The sequence below is a fragment of the Macaca nemestrina genome, chromosome 1 (assembly GCF_043159975.1).
Source record: "Macaca nemestrina isolate mMacNem1 chromosome 1, mMacNem.hap1, whole genome shotgun sequence".
Classification (NCBI taxonomy): Eukaryota; Metazoa; Chordata; class Mammalia; order Primates; family Cercopithecidae; genus Macaca; species Macaca nemestrina.
In genome coordinates this window covers 13,761,126-13,775,669 of record NC_092125.1, presented here as the reverse complement: position 1 = coordinate 13,775,669, position 14,544 = coordinate 13,761,126, and the positions used below count along the sequence as shown (strand labels likewise).

The following is a 14,544-nucleotide window of genomic DNA, read 5'->3' as shown; positions in this document are numbered from 1 at the left end:
TCGCTTGAATCTGGGAGGTGGAGGTTTCAGTGAGCCGAGATTGCACCACTGCACTCCAGCCTGGGTGATAGAGCGAGACTTCATCTCAAAAAAAAAAAAAATTAAGCAGTGTGGAGTGTTATGGGTGGTATGTGCCTGTTAGTCCCAGCTACTCAGGCGGCTGAGGCAGGAGAATCGCTTGAACCCGGGAGGCAGAGGTTGCAGTGAGCCGAGATCGCGCCCCTGCACTGCAGCCTGGGTGACAGAGCGAGACTCCGTCTGAAAAAAAATTAAGCATTATGGAGTGGTATGGGTGGTATGTGCCTGTTAGTACCAGCTACTTGGGAGGCTGAGTCGTTAGGATTGCTTAAGCCCAGGAGTTTCAAGACCAGCCTAGACAACACAATGAGATCTCATCATAAAAAACAAAAGAAAAAAAAAAAAGATAGAAAATGGTACGCCTACACAAGGCACTTAGCGTGAATGGACCTTGTAGGACCGGAAGTTGCTCTGGGTGAGTGGTGAGTGAATGTGAAGGCTGGGACATTCTTGTACCCTACTGTAGACTTTAGAAACACTGTAGCTTTAAGCTAAACTAAACTTAGAAGTCTTTTCTTTCTTTAATAATAAATTAACCTTAGCTTCCTGTAACTTTTTTATTTTATAAACTTCAAATTTTTTATTTTTTTTTGAGGTGGGGATGGATTCTTGCTCTGTCATCCAGGCTGGAGTGCAGTGGCATGATCTTGGCTCACTGCACTGCCCGAGTTCCAACGATTCTCTTGCCTCAGCCTCCCGAGTGAGCCTTATAGGCGTGAGCCACCATGCCTGGCACTTTTTTAAAATTTAATTTAATTTTGTTTTTTTTGAGACGGAGTCTCACTCTGTCACCCAGGCTGGGGTGCAGTGGCACGATCTCGGCTCACTGCAACCTCTGCCTCCCAGGTTCAAGCGATTCTTCGGCCTCAGTCTCTCGAGTAGCTGCGACTACAGGTGCATGTCACCACGCCCGGCTAATTTTTGTATTTTTAGTAGAGGCGAGGTTTCGCCATGTTGACCATTCTGATCTTGAACTCCTGATCTCAGGTGATCCGCCCACCTCAGCTTCCCAAAGTGCTGGGATTATAGGCATGAGCCACTGCACTGGATCTGAACCTTCTTCCAGAATACCTCCTGAAGGACCTACCTGAGGGTAGTAGTTTACAATTTACTTTTTTTTTTTCCAAATAAGTAGGAGTTTACTGGGTGCAGTGACTCATGCCTGTAATCCCAGCACTTTGGGAGGCTGAGGCAGGAGGATCACCTGAGGTCAAGAGTTTGAGACCAGCCTGGCCAACATGGTGAAACCCGTCTCTACTAAAAACAGAAAAAATTAGCTGGGCATGGTGGCACGCACCTATAATCCCAGCTACTGGGAAGATTGAGGCATGAGAATCACTTGAACCTGGGAGGTGGAGGTTGCAGTGAGCTGAGATCGCACCATTGCACTCCACCTTGGTCGGCAGAGTGAAACTGTCTCAAAAAAAAAAAAGAAAAGAAAAAAGAAGAAGAGTACACTCTAAAATAATGATAAAAAGTATAGTATATTGAACACTTAAACTAGTAACATAGCCATTTATTATAATTATCAAATATTATATACTGTCCATAATAGTATGTGCTATACTTTTATATGACTGGCAGCACAGTAGGCTTGTTTACATTAGCATCACCACAAACAAGAGTAATATGTTGTACTACAGCATTAAGACAGCTACAGCTTCACTAGGAGATAGGAATTTTTCAGCTCCAGTGTGATTATGGGACCTCTGTAGTATATGCAGTCTGCTGTTGACCTACACATCATTATGTGGTGCAGGACTGTATTCTGATTCTTAGCCTTGGAATAACTGCTTACTTCATTATGTCTTCTAGTGTTGTCATGCCAAAACATTCACGTAATTGAAATACATATTATCGTATTATAAATAACTTTTAAAAATTTAAATAGGCACTTTGTTGACATTAAAAAATTATATGGGTAGGTGATGTTGGCTGTGAATTCCGTTTCAGGATATTTTTGGGGCAGTACAAAAGGGATCATTGCATCTGAAGTGGTGGAGAACCACTGGTCTAGACTACTGGAATTTAACTGGTCCTTTAGAGTTTGATGATTTCATGTTGGTTTTTAGTTTCTCTGATCTCTTTTGTAACCTAAGGTAAATATAGTAATCTCCTCAGCTATTATTACTCATAATTAATATCTGTAATGTTAGCAATTAATAGTGGTTTACAGTGTCAAAATAAAAATAAAATGTGTAGATGAATGTCTAAATGTAACATTTTATTTGGGAAGCAAGAATTGCAGTTCAGGGCATACACATAGACTAGTCTTTGGTATATCCAAAGAACAAAGAGAACAGTGGACTTTTTTCTTTTTTTTAAGAAGGAGTCTCGCTCAGTCGCCCAGGCTGGAGTGCAGTTGCACGATCTCGGCTCACTGCAACCTCTGCCTCCCGGGTTCAAGCGATTCTTCTGCCTCAGCCTCCTGAGTAGCTGGGACTACACCACGCCCGGCTAATTTTTGTATTTTTAGTAGAGATGGGGTTTCACCATATTGCCCAGACTGGTCTCGAACTCCTGACCTTGTGATCCACCCACCTCAGCCTCCCAAAGTGTTGGGATTACAGGCGTGAGCCATCGCTCCTGGCCTTCGTTTTTTTTTTTTTTTTTTTTGAGATGGAGTTTCATTCTTGTTGCCCAGGCTGGAGTGCAATGGCGTGATCTCGGCTCACTGCAACCTCCCCCTCCCAGGTTCAAGCGATTCTCCTGCCTCAGCCTTTGGAGTAGCTGGGATTATAGGCATGCGCCCCCATGCCCAGCTAATTTTGTATTTTTAGACAGGATTTCTCCATGTTGGTCAGGCTGGTCTCAAACTCCCGACCTCAGGTGATCTGCCCGCCTCGGCCTCCCAAAGTGCTGGGATTACAGGCGTGAGCCACTGCACCTGGCCCTTTTTTTTTCTTTTGACACAAGGTCTTGCTCTGTCACCCAGGTAGTAGTACAGTGGCACAATCATGGCTTATTGCAGCCTCAACCTCCTACGCCCAAGCAGTTCTCCCACTTCATTTTTTGATTTTTTTGTAGAGATGGAGACTCCCTATTTTGCCCAGGCTGGTCTCGAACTCCTGGGCTCAAGTGATCCTCCTGCCTCGGCCTCCTAAAGTGCTGGGATTACAGGTGTGACCCACCGTGCCCTGCCTAGTACCTTTTATAAAAAGGAGAAATGTTACATATTATTCTGAAAGAAAGTTCACTGGCACTAGTAAAGTTTTGGAGAGCTGGCTAGCAAGCTCTGATCGGTGAGTGACAGTGGTGGGTAAGATTAGTCTTAGAGTCAGAGCAGATTGTTTTAGTAACTATTAAATAAAACTGGCTTCAGGTTACAACAGGCAGTTTCAGCAACTGGGCTTGTAATAAACTGAATTCTTGGAGCAGGTGCTGTGTGCCCCGAGTACTTTTTCCCCTTGGCCCCTTGACTCTGATTTAGTTGCGTATGACAAGAATGACCCAGTTTCTGTAATCAACTTTCACAAGATTTATCCAAGATTTATGGCCATGCACCAGTCACCTGTGTCCTTCCTAGGTACTCCTGCTCTCTACTTCTTGTCTTTTGGGGGAGTTGAGGGGTCGAAATATGATAAGTAACCTTGAAATCCTCTTGACCTTGTCACCTTGTCCCTAGACAGCAGAGTGATTTTCAGTTTTTTTCCTTTCAACCTAAACTGAAGAGAATGCTTTGAACAGAACTTTGTGTGTCGGTATTCTGCCCACTCACCTTTTATTTCAGTGCTTCTGTTTCCAAGCAATGATAGGAGTTCTCTTTTCTGGTGAGAAATAAATCTTAAAATGTGACTTTTCTTCAGCACTAGGGAGCAGAATCTAGCTTTAATACTTAGCATCAGAGAGGATATGTCTGTGATAATGGACATCTTAGGAAACGGATGGTTGACAATTTAAGAAATAAAGCCCTAGAAATAAAGGATAAGTGTTGGAAAGAAAGGATAAATATTTGAGGTGACGAATACCCCATTCACCCTGATGTGATTGTTCCACATGGTGTGCCTGTATCAAAATATTGTGTATACCCACAAAAATGAAAAATTAAACTAAAAAAAGAAAGCCCTTGATTTATTCATCTTTTGTGTGTCATAAGCCTGTTGTAAAGCATTTTGAGGATCTTGGCTGAGCAATAATGGATTGGTATAAAATATTCCCTTGGTATGGTGTAATGTGTTAGAAGTTTTTTTTTTTTTTAAATCAGGAAATGTAATGATAGTATGTGGGCAGAGCGTATCTCTGTTCAAAAAGGTGGTCTCTCTGCTTCTTTTTTGGAAGGCTTTCTTGAATCAGAGCAAAATCATAATTGTGTCAACGCAAAAGCAGTCGAGGTGAATATTAAATTCAGCTGATGAGAGAAGCAAACAAAAAGAGCAGTCTACAGCAAGGTGCTTATCTACTGCACTGTTTTATTCACGGGAAAACAAACTCACTGGGTCAACTCTTTAGATGTTACAGCACTAAGCACTGCAGGAAAGCTGAGTTCTCCTCTCATGATGAACAGCTAGTTATGCAACCTTGCTGAACACTAAACATTCTGAAACAGGGTATCAAGGTCAACAATATTTATTAGGAACTCCCCAGAAACCTGGCCTTTTCCAGTAGCTTGTATCTAAAGCTCCAACAAGAAAGAAGCTTACTATGGAAGTCTGGGAGTCTGTTGGGGACCCTTTACCTTTGTGTAGTATTGCCAGATTCAGCAAACAAAAATACCAAATGCATAGTGAACTTTGGATTTCAGATAAACAGCAGTTATTTTTTTTTTCTTTCTTCTTCTTTTTTTTTTTTTGGTGTGAGACATGCATGGGGGCATACTTACTTAAAAATGATTTGCTGTTTATCTGATATACAAGCTTAACTGAGCATCTTCGATTTTATCTGGTAATCCTGATGGGGACATAGGACAGAGTGAATCTTGATAACTGGGTTTTACGAGCACATTCTGTTTCCACAAGGGCCATGGGTCAGGATGATGATTTTGCCAGCAGCGTGTGTAATTGGTGGGCAGAATGAGGAAGGAACCTGAACAGGCCAAATGCTTCCAAGAGAAACGTTTTTGGACACCCCTCCCTGTGTTCTTCTCCTCACCAACATTTTTCTCTTTAGACATGGTTTAGAATTTCAGTGTTTGGATACAGTTTCTTAATATGTTAATCTAGAATCTCAGTGGAGTCCATGTAAATTATTATAGTTTACCTCTTGGAGATTTGTTGTTATTGATGGGCACCCATTCAGCTAGGATTTTTCATTATTTGTTGAGGCTGTTTTGTTTTCTGAGAAACCTGCTGGAAATGTCCCAGAAAATATTGATCTTTAGTGTTAGTCTTTGATCTGTAAAGGGCATAGCATCCGTTTTGCAACTACCTAACACCATTTCTAACTCTCCTATCATCTGCCTGCAACTCAACTCAACAGTAATAAAGAGCTCTTCATGACTTCTTGTTTTTTACCATGGTTTTAAAACTTGTTTATTACTACTGTTTCAAAAAGTGTAGATTTAGGGCCTGGCACCGTGGCTCAAGCCTGTAATCCCAGCACTTTGGGAAGCTGAAGTGGGTGGAGCACTTGAGGTCCGGAGTTCGAGACCAGCCTGTCCAACATGACGAAACCCCGTCTCTACTAAAAATGCAAAAATTAGCCAGGTGTGGTGGCGGGCGCCTGTAATTCCAGCTACTTGGGAGGCTGAGGCACGAGAATCGCTTGAACCCAGGAGACAGAGGTTGCAGTGAGCTGAGATCATGCCACTGCACTCCAGCCTGGGCGACAGAGAGAGACTCCATCTCAAATAAAAATAAATAAATAAATAAATAAATAAATAAATAAATAAAAAGTGTAAATTTAGGACAGAAATGCAAACCATGGTATTTTTGTTTTGCATTATTTTCTCATTTAGCATTATTATAAATATATTAGTTGAGCTCTTACACTTTGTCACTGAAATCAAATAATGTTTTAAAATACATTTTTCTATTTCTAGTTCCACCACCCCCATGTTACTCCTCTAAGGAAAACCAATACTATTTCATACATTTTATTTCAGTATGAAATTCAATTTCTAAAATTTCAGATCTCACTATTTCATAAAACAAAATCTATTTTATTAATGAGACTCTAGAAACAGTTTATTAGATACAAAACTTATTCGTACACATTTTCATAGATTAAGGTATATAAGCAAACAAATACAAATTGTCTGGAGCTATTTTTCTAACACCTAGTAATGTGCCTGAGGATTTATTTCACCTTCTTTCACATAAAGTGTTTAACATTAATAATTAATAGTTAGTAAACACAAGATCTATTTGTATGTTGCCATACTAGAAAATTAAAGGAGGCCGGGCAGAGTGGCTTAAGCCTATAATCCCAGTACTATGGGAGGCCTATGGGGAAGGATCACTTGGGCCAGGAGTTTGAGACCAGCCTGGTCAACATAGTGAGACCCCATCTCTACCAAAAATGTAAATAAAAAAAGGAGATTACCTAGAAGTGATCTTTGTAATTTCCTTCAGAAAGCGCCTCTGTTTAAACCATAAAACCTTATTGAAAATGTTACAGCTTTCATAAATGTTTAATTTTCAGTGGCACTGCTTTTGCTCTGCTATTTTTTGTTTTCTATGTAGGATCCTGTTTGATGCCTCTGGCAGGACAAAAGCACAGCTCCTTTTTTTGTTTTTTTCATCAAACTCCTACTCATCCTTAAAGACCCAGCTCAGATTCCACATCTTTTCAGAATATACTCAAGATCAGGGACTTTTTTTGTGCTGTGGATCCTTTTGGCAGGCATAAAATAATACTTTTAAAAGCAGGAAATAAATATATTACAAAGAAAATCAGTTATGTTGAAATATAGAAATCAAAATATTTTTTAAAAAATTGATGTATACATAGAATATGCATGGGAAAATTGCTATAGTAATATATTAAGTATTTTTTATTATTAATCTTTTTTTTTTTTTTTTTTTTTTTTTGAGACGGAGTCTCGCTCTGTCGCCCAGGCTGGAGTGCAGTGGCCGGATCTCAGCTCACTGCAAGCTCCGCCTCCCGGGTTTACGCCATTCTCCTGCCTCAGCCTCCCGAGTAGCTGGGACTACAGGCGCCCGCCACCTCGCCCGGCTAGTTTTTTTGTATTTTTAGTAGAGACGGGGTTTCACCATGTTAGCCAGGATGGTCTCGATCTCCTGACCTTGTGATCCGCCCGTCTCGGCCTCCCAAAGTGCTGGGATTACAGGCTTGAGCCACCGCGCCTGGCCCTTATTATTAATCTTTATTAAATAATATTAAATGATAAGATCTACCAGTGGGTCTAATAACTACTGAATTTTGAAGCAATCATGAGAATAAGTGATCTTTTAAAAAAATATCTGCCACAAGTGTAAATAGGAAAATATCTTTGATTTCCATTGGTGACAAAATGCTATAAATCTTACTCTAGTTTGTTGCCTGAATTTATGAGTAAAGATAATGTTGAATTTTGATAAGAAGTTAGTGAAAATAGCAATCCACCTTCCTCATCTGTCTCAGTTAGCTATTGCTGCATACCGTACATCTTGGAAGATTTTGCTCACAGATTTTAAAATAATCATTTGTTTTGTTTCTCCCCACTTTTCTGTGACTTGAAGGAGTTCAGGTGTGGTTGTCTCTGCTGTGCAGGTGTGGCCTTGTTTATCCAGATGGCAAATTCTATGGTGGGGGATGCTAAGATCTTGCTCTTTACCTCACCTAGGCCAGGCCACACTGTCCTTTGAGCCCATGTTAGCATATGGCAGAGGATGTCCCTTGCCTTCCCCTGAACTTAGCCTTGTCCTGTTCATGGAGGTGAAACTGCTGGGCCTGGGTGGCTAGATGGACACATCTAAGCTTGCCCAACGTGGCATCCGTTTTTTGGTGGGGAGGGGTAGGTGTGGTATATTGTCACCAAAGATGGCTGCCAGTAGTGCTTCCCATCCTTATTCATGCATGCTGCTTCTCCCATGAAGAGGCGGAGTGTAATTCCTCTTTCTCTGAGTCTAGGCTAGCCCATGACATGCTCTGGTAAGTAAGTGCAATGATGTTGTATCAGTAGTTCTGGGATTAGCCTTTAAGAGGCCTTGCAGTTTCTGTTTTCACTCTCTTGGAAGCCAGTCATCATCTGAGCTAAGTCTAACCCTGTTGGGAACAGGGGTCCAGCCAGACTGTCGCCATTCCAGCTACCTCCACTCAGGTGCCGAAATCTGAGTTGAGCCATCTTGGATGGTTCAGCCTCAGCCAGCTCCCAACTGAATGCAGTCACGTGGGTGACCATAGCTGACAACACATGAATCAGAACAACAAAGCTCAGCAAAGCTGACCCAGAGAACTGTACCGAGTATCACCTTAACGTTTTAAGCCACTGTGCTTTGGGGAGTTTTTATGCAGCAATAGGTAACTGAAACAGGTAACAACTTTATACCTGAGATTTATGTGACTTTTTCTTGTATATATTGATATTTTCTGCTAGTAAATTGTACATACTTCATATGATGAAATTATGTCATTATGATGGTATGGATAGGTCGGGAGCTTGTCTGAACAAGTTTGAGAGCCATTGGCTAGGTTTAGAGAGTATGACGTTTGACTTATCTCAGTATTTCAAAATATGTGGGGTTTTGTTTGTTTGTTTGTTTGTTTGTTTTTAGACGTAGTTTCACTCTTGTTGCCCAGGCTGGAGTGCAGTGGCGTGATCTCAGCTCACCACAACCTCCGCCTCCCGGGTTCAAGTGATTCTCCTGCCTCAGCGTCCCGAGTAACTGGGATTACAGGCACCTGCTAGCATGCCTGGCTAATTTTTTGCGTTTTTAGTAGAGATGGGGTTTCAACATGAGGGCCAGGCCGGTCTCGAACTCCTGACCTCAAGTGATTCACCTGCCTCGGCCTCCCAAAGTGCTGGGATTACAGGCGTGAGTTTTTTTTTTTTGTTTTTTTTTTTTGAGACAGGGTCTCACTGTGTTCCCCAGACCAGAGTGGCGTGGTGCAATCCTAGCTCACTGGAACTGTGAACTCCTAGACTCAGATGATCTTCTTGCCTCAGCCTCCTGAGTAGCTGGGACTATAGGTGCACACCACCATGCCTGGCTAATGTTTAAATTTTTTTTTGTAGAGAAGGGGTCTCGCTCTGTTGTCCAGGCTGGTCTCAAACTCCTGGTCTCAAGGGATCCTCCAGCCTCGGCTTCCTGAAGTGAGCTGCCACACCTGGCCAGTTTATTTTCAGTACTATTATATCAGATGCAGTAACTATACATAAAGGGCAGTTAGTGCTTGTGCCAGGCAATAAAGTAGATGGCTTATTTAATCTTTATAAATAAGCTCTTTTGAGAGGGCTTTATAGATGAGGTAATTTAGGTTGAGGTGTAAATTCAGCTGCCTGAGGTCACATAGCTAGTAAGTAATCAGCCAGGAGTTGAACCCTGGTTTGTGTTTGTATTGCCTCCATCCCTGTTCCCCCATCCCCACCCCTGGTTTTAAGAACATATATGTTAACTAGGATTTTTTTAGGAGAAAGCAAGTTTATTAAGAAAGTAAAAGGGCCAGGCGCGGTGGCTTACTTGTACTTCCAGCACTTTGGGAAGCCAAGGCAAGTAGATAACCTGAGGTTAAGAGTTCGAGACCGGCCAGGCCAACATGGTGAGACCTTTTCTCTACCTTTTCTCTTGTATTTATAAAAATACAAAAATTAGCCAGGCGTGGTGTTGCACGCCTGTAATCCCAGCTACTCAGGAGGCTGAGGCAGGAGAAATGCTTCAACCTGGGAGGCTGAGGTTGCAGTGAGCCAAGATCACACCACTGCACTCCAGCCTGGGCAACAGAGTGAGACTCCGTCTCCAAAATAATAATAATAATAATAATAATAAAGGAATAACGAATGGCTACTCCATAGGCAGAACAGTCCTGAGGACTACTGGGTGCCCATTTCTATGGTTATTTCTTGATGATATGCTAAACAAGGGATGGATTATTCATGCCTCACCTTTTAAGACCATGTAGGGTAACTTCTTGATGTTGCCATGGCATTTGTAAACTGTCATGGCGCTGGTGGGAGTGTAGCAGTGAGGATGACCAGAGGTCACTGTAATCTCCGTCTTGGTTTTGGTGGGTTTTAGCTGGCTTCTTTACTGCATGCTGTTTCATCAGCAAGGTCTTTAATGACCTGTATCTTGTACCGACCTCCTATCTCATCCTGAGACTTAGAATGCCTAACAAACTGGAATGCAGCCTGGTAGGTCTCAGCCTTATTTTAACCAGCACCTATTCAAGATGGAGTTGCTGTGGTTCAGACATCTCTGACATATTTCCCCCCTTCCTTTTATAAGAAAACCCTAATCCTAAGGGTTGCAGAGGGATGAAGATTCACCTTCTGTAACTTCTTTATGCTGAACAGGGGTGATGATGTCCCTGCCTAACTGTTGGGTCTCTTGCATTCAGGGTAGAGAGGAGCTCAGTTCAAAAGCGTTGGTATGGCGAAGGCCATTCTTAACTCTTGAGTTCCGACAAAAGGTGGTATCTGGAAGATTACTAAGTGTTCAGTTTAAGAAAACATTTAGTAAGCTTATCCTGCATTCCTACACAAAGAGTATAATCACAGCAATATATTTCACAACAGCAAAATGAAAAAAGTAAAATTATCCCAAGTAAACTAAATTAGAAGGTTTTCCATGAACTGCGCAGTTGTTGAAATCAAGCTAATAAGTAGTCACTAGCCAATTCCAATATGTGCCCAGAATTAGAATAACATTACCCATCTCTCTTGTTTCTTCTGAGCAGCAGCCAGAGATCACTGGTTGGTTCACAGGAATAGGTGGGATCATTCTTTTGTGTTCCATAGGCCTGTGGGACACAGGTCAGGAACTGTGTAGACAAGGAATGAGGCCAGTTTTCCCAAGGGGCTTTTATTGACTCTATAAGCCAAGTTTGATTCCTTAAAGGAACACACGCCATTCCAGTTAAAACCTTGGTAAAATAACCAGTTTCTCCAATTGTGTCCCAAGGTCACCCAGTCAGTGCTGCAGTCTTATTTCCTTTGGGCTGGGGGGCGGGTCTCCTCAGTATTATCCTTTCTGTGGTTCGCCAGAGAGATGTTACCGGAAAGGGGCCTGATCCAGACCCCAAGAGAGGGTTCTAGAATCTTGCAAAGGAAAGAATTTGAGGGGAATCCATAAAGTGAAAGCAAATTTATTAAGAAAGTAAAGGAGGCCGGGTGCGGTGGCTCAAGCCTGTAATCCCAGCACTTTGGGAGGCCGAGACGGGCGGATCACGAGGTCAGGAGTTCGAGACCATCCTGGCTAACACGGTGAAACCCCGTCTCTACTAAAAAATACAAAAAACTAGCCGGGCGAGGTGGCGGGCGCCTATAGTCCCGGCTACTCGGGAGGCTGAGGCAGGAGAATGGCGTAAAAACCCGGGAGGCAGAGCTTGCAGTGAGCTGAGATCCGGCCACTGCACTCCAGCCTGGGCGACACAGCGAGACTCCGTCTCAAAAAAAAAAAAAAAAAAAAAAAAAAAGAAAGTAAAGGAATAAAGAATGGCTACTCCATAGGCAGAGCAGCCAGTAAACTAGGCTTTTAACTTAAGAAATATGTTTAACTTACAGAAACAAACCACTGATGTGTGTGTATAAGCCATGAGAGAACTATGGGACTTAATTTTGCTACAAAAGAGATTTTAATTTCCTGCATAATCAGCTTCCCCCTGTTCCACGGAATTAATTTCATCAACATACAAGGTGGATATTTTCTCCTGTCTTAAACAGTCTCCCTTCTTTGACCCCTGTGCCCCTTCAGGACAACGGTAGGCTGTGCTCAGTTGCCTCCCAGTCTTTGGAACTCACCCCCACTGGGCTTTGCCCTATTGCCCCACCCAGACTGCTTGTAGGAAAGGTTATGTTCATGTTGCTGGATTCAGTGGCCAGGCCTCAGCTGTTACCTTACCTGACCTGTTTTTAGCAGTGGTCATGGTTGTTGACTTTCTTCATTGGCTTCCAGGACACCACACTCTCCGAGTTTCCCTTCCCCTCCCCTCCCCTCCTCGAGTTTCTATCTATTGCTCAGGCTAGAGTGCAATGATGTGATCTTGGCTCATTGCAACCTTCACCTCCCGGCTCAAGTGATTCTCTTGCCTCATACTTCCAAGTAGCGAAACTCCAGTCACCAGCAACCACGCCCGGCTAATTTTTGTATTTTTAATAGAGACAGGGTTTCACCATGTTGACCAGGGTGGTCTCAAACTCCTTACTTTAGGTGATCTGCCCGCCTCAGCCTCCCAAAATGCTAGAATTATAGGGGTGAGCCACTGCACCTGGCCCACACTCTCTAAGTTTCTAACTCCCTCCTGGCCACTTCTTCCCAGGTGGGGATTGGTTTTAAGTTTTTGGGATCACAAGTTCCTTTTAGAGTCTGGTCATCACTGTGAACCCACATCCTAGAAAAAACTGTATGTATGTCTATGTTAACAAAATTTATCACAAATACTAGTTTTCATCCTTTTCAATTATGGTGACTTTTTTAATTTTTATTTTTTGAGATGGAGTTTTGCTCTTGTTGCCCAGGCTGGAGTGCAATGGCGTGATCTTGGCATATTGCAACCTCCACCTCCTGGGTTCAAGTGATTGTCCTGCCTCAGCCTCTCGAGTAGCTGGGATTACAGGCATGCGCCACCACGCTTGGCTAATTTTGTATTTTTAGTAGAGATAGAGTTTCTCCTTGTTGGTCAGGCTGGTCTTGAACTCTCGACCTCAGGTGATCTGCCCTTTTCAGCCTCCCAAAGTACTGGGATTATAGGCATGAGACACCGTGCCTGGCCAAAATTATGGTGACTTCTAAGAACGTCTGATTTCTTTCTTCAAGAGTTAATGGTTGTCTCCTGAGCAACATAGTGAGATGTTGTCTCTTAAAGAAAATACAAAAAATGTTAGCTGGACATGGTTGCTTATGCCTATTGTCCTAGCTACGTGGGAGGCTGAAGAGGGAGCATTGCCTGAGCCCTGGAAATTGGAGGCTGCAGTTAGTTATGGTTGCGTCACCGCACTCTAGCCTAGGTGACAGAGTGAGACCCACTTTCTTTAAAAAAAAATAAAAAACAAAATTAGGTCAGGCCTGGTGGCTCACACCTGTAATGCCAGCACTTTGGGAGGTCAAGGCTGGAGAATCACTTAAGGTCAGAAGTTCAAGACCAGCCTGGCCAACATGGTGAAACCCTGTCGCTACTAAAAATACAAAAATTAGCCTGGGCATATTGGCACATGCCTGTAGTCCCAGCTAATTGGGAGGCTGAGGCAGGAGAGTAGATTGAACCCAGGAGGCAGAGGTTGCAGTGAGTCAAGATTGTGTCCTTGCATTCCAGTCTGGGCAATAGAGTGAGATTCTCTCTCAAAAAAAAAAAAAAAAAGTAATGATTATAAGCTGAAATAGTGTTTGGTTTTTTTTGTTTATTTGTTTTGTTTTTTTTGAGACGGAGTCTCACTCTGTTGCCCAGGCTAGAGTGCAGTGGTGCAATCTCGGCTCATTGCAAGCTCTGCCTCCCAGGTTCACACCATTCTCCTGCCTCAGCCTCCTGAGCAGCTGGGACTACAGGCACCCGCCACCATGCCCGACTAATTTTTTGTATTTTTTAGTAGAGACGGGGTTTCACCTTGTTAGTCAGGATGGTCTCAATCTCCTGACCTCGTGATTCGCCTGCCTCGGCCTCCCAAAGTGCTGGGATTACAGTTGTGAGCCACTGTGCCTGGCCTGAAATAGTGTTTATAATACAATTTTGAGCAATTTATAGAGTTCCCTGTTTCTTCTTCTTTTTTTTTAAGTGACAAAGTCTTGCTCTGTTACCAAAAAAAATAAATAAAAAATAAATAAATAAATAAAATATTTTGTATATAATCCACCTATAATTTTTTTTTTTTTTTTTTTTTTTTTAAGATAGAGTCTCGCTCTGTCACCCAGGCTGGAGTGCAGTGGCATGATCTTGGCTCACTGCAACCTCCACTTCCCGGGTTCAAACAATTCTCCTGCCTTAGCCTCCCGAGTAGCTGGGACTACAGGTGTGCACCACCATGCCGAGCTAATTTTTGTATTTTTAGTAGAGATGAGGGTTTCGCCATGTTGGCCAGGCTGGTCTTGAACTCCTGACCCCAGGTGATCCACCCGCCTTGGGCTCCCAAAGTGCTGGGATTACAGTCGTGAGCCACCATGCCTGGCCACTCCCATGGATTGAATGGTTCTGTTTTTTCTACTGTGAATTATCAGTTTCATATTACTTGTTAGTTTATCTAGAGGGATTTAACATGCTTGCATAAAATCATAACCCTTTATGGTCAATCATACTGATTATATATTATTTAGTATGTGATATTCTCTTTTATGCTAATTTTGATTTTTTAGCATATATACATTTTTGGAGACCTTCAGAACATTGCATTTGTGGCCTTTCTTGGTGGGTAATATTTTGTGTTTCATTCGCTGTTCC

The 14,544-nt window shown here is 42.6% G+C and overlaps 1 protein-coding gene across 3 annotated transcripts in view; it reads left to right on the top strand.

Moving 5' to 3' along the window:
* LOC105474604 (tubulin folding cofactor E) overlaps positions 1–14,544 on the top strand; it is a 69,363-nt gene that overhangs the window by 21,000 nt on the left and 33,819 nt on the right. The gene's annotated exons all lie outside the window — the stretch shown is intronic.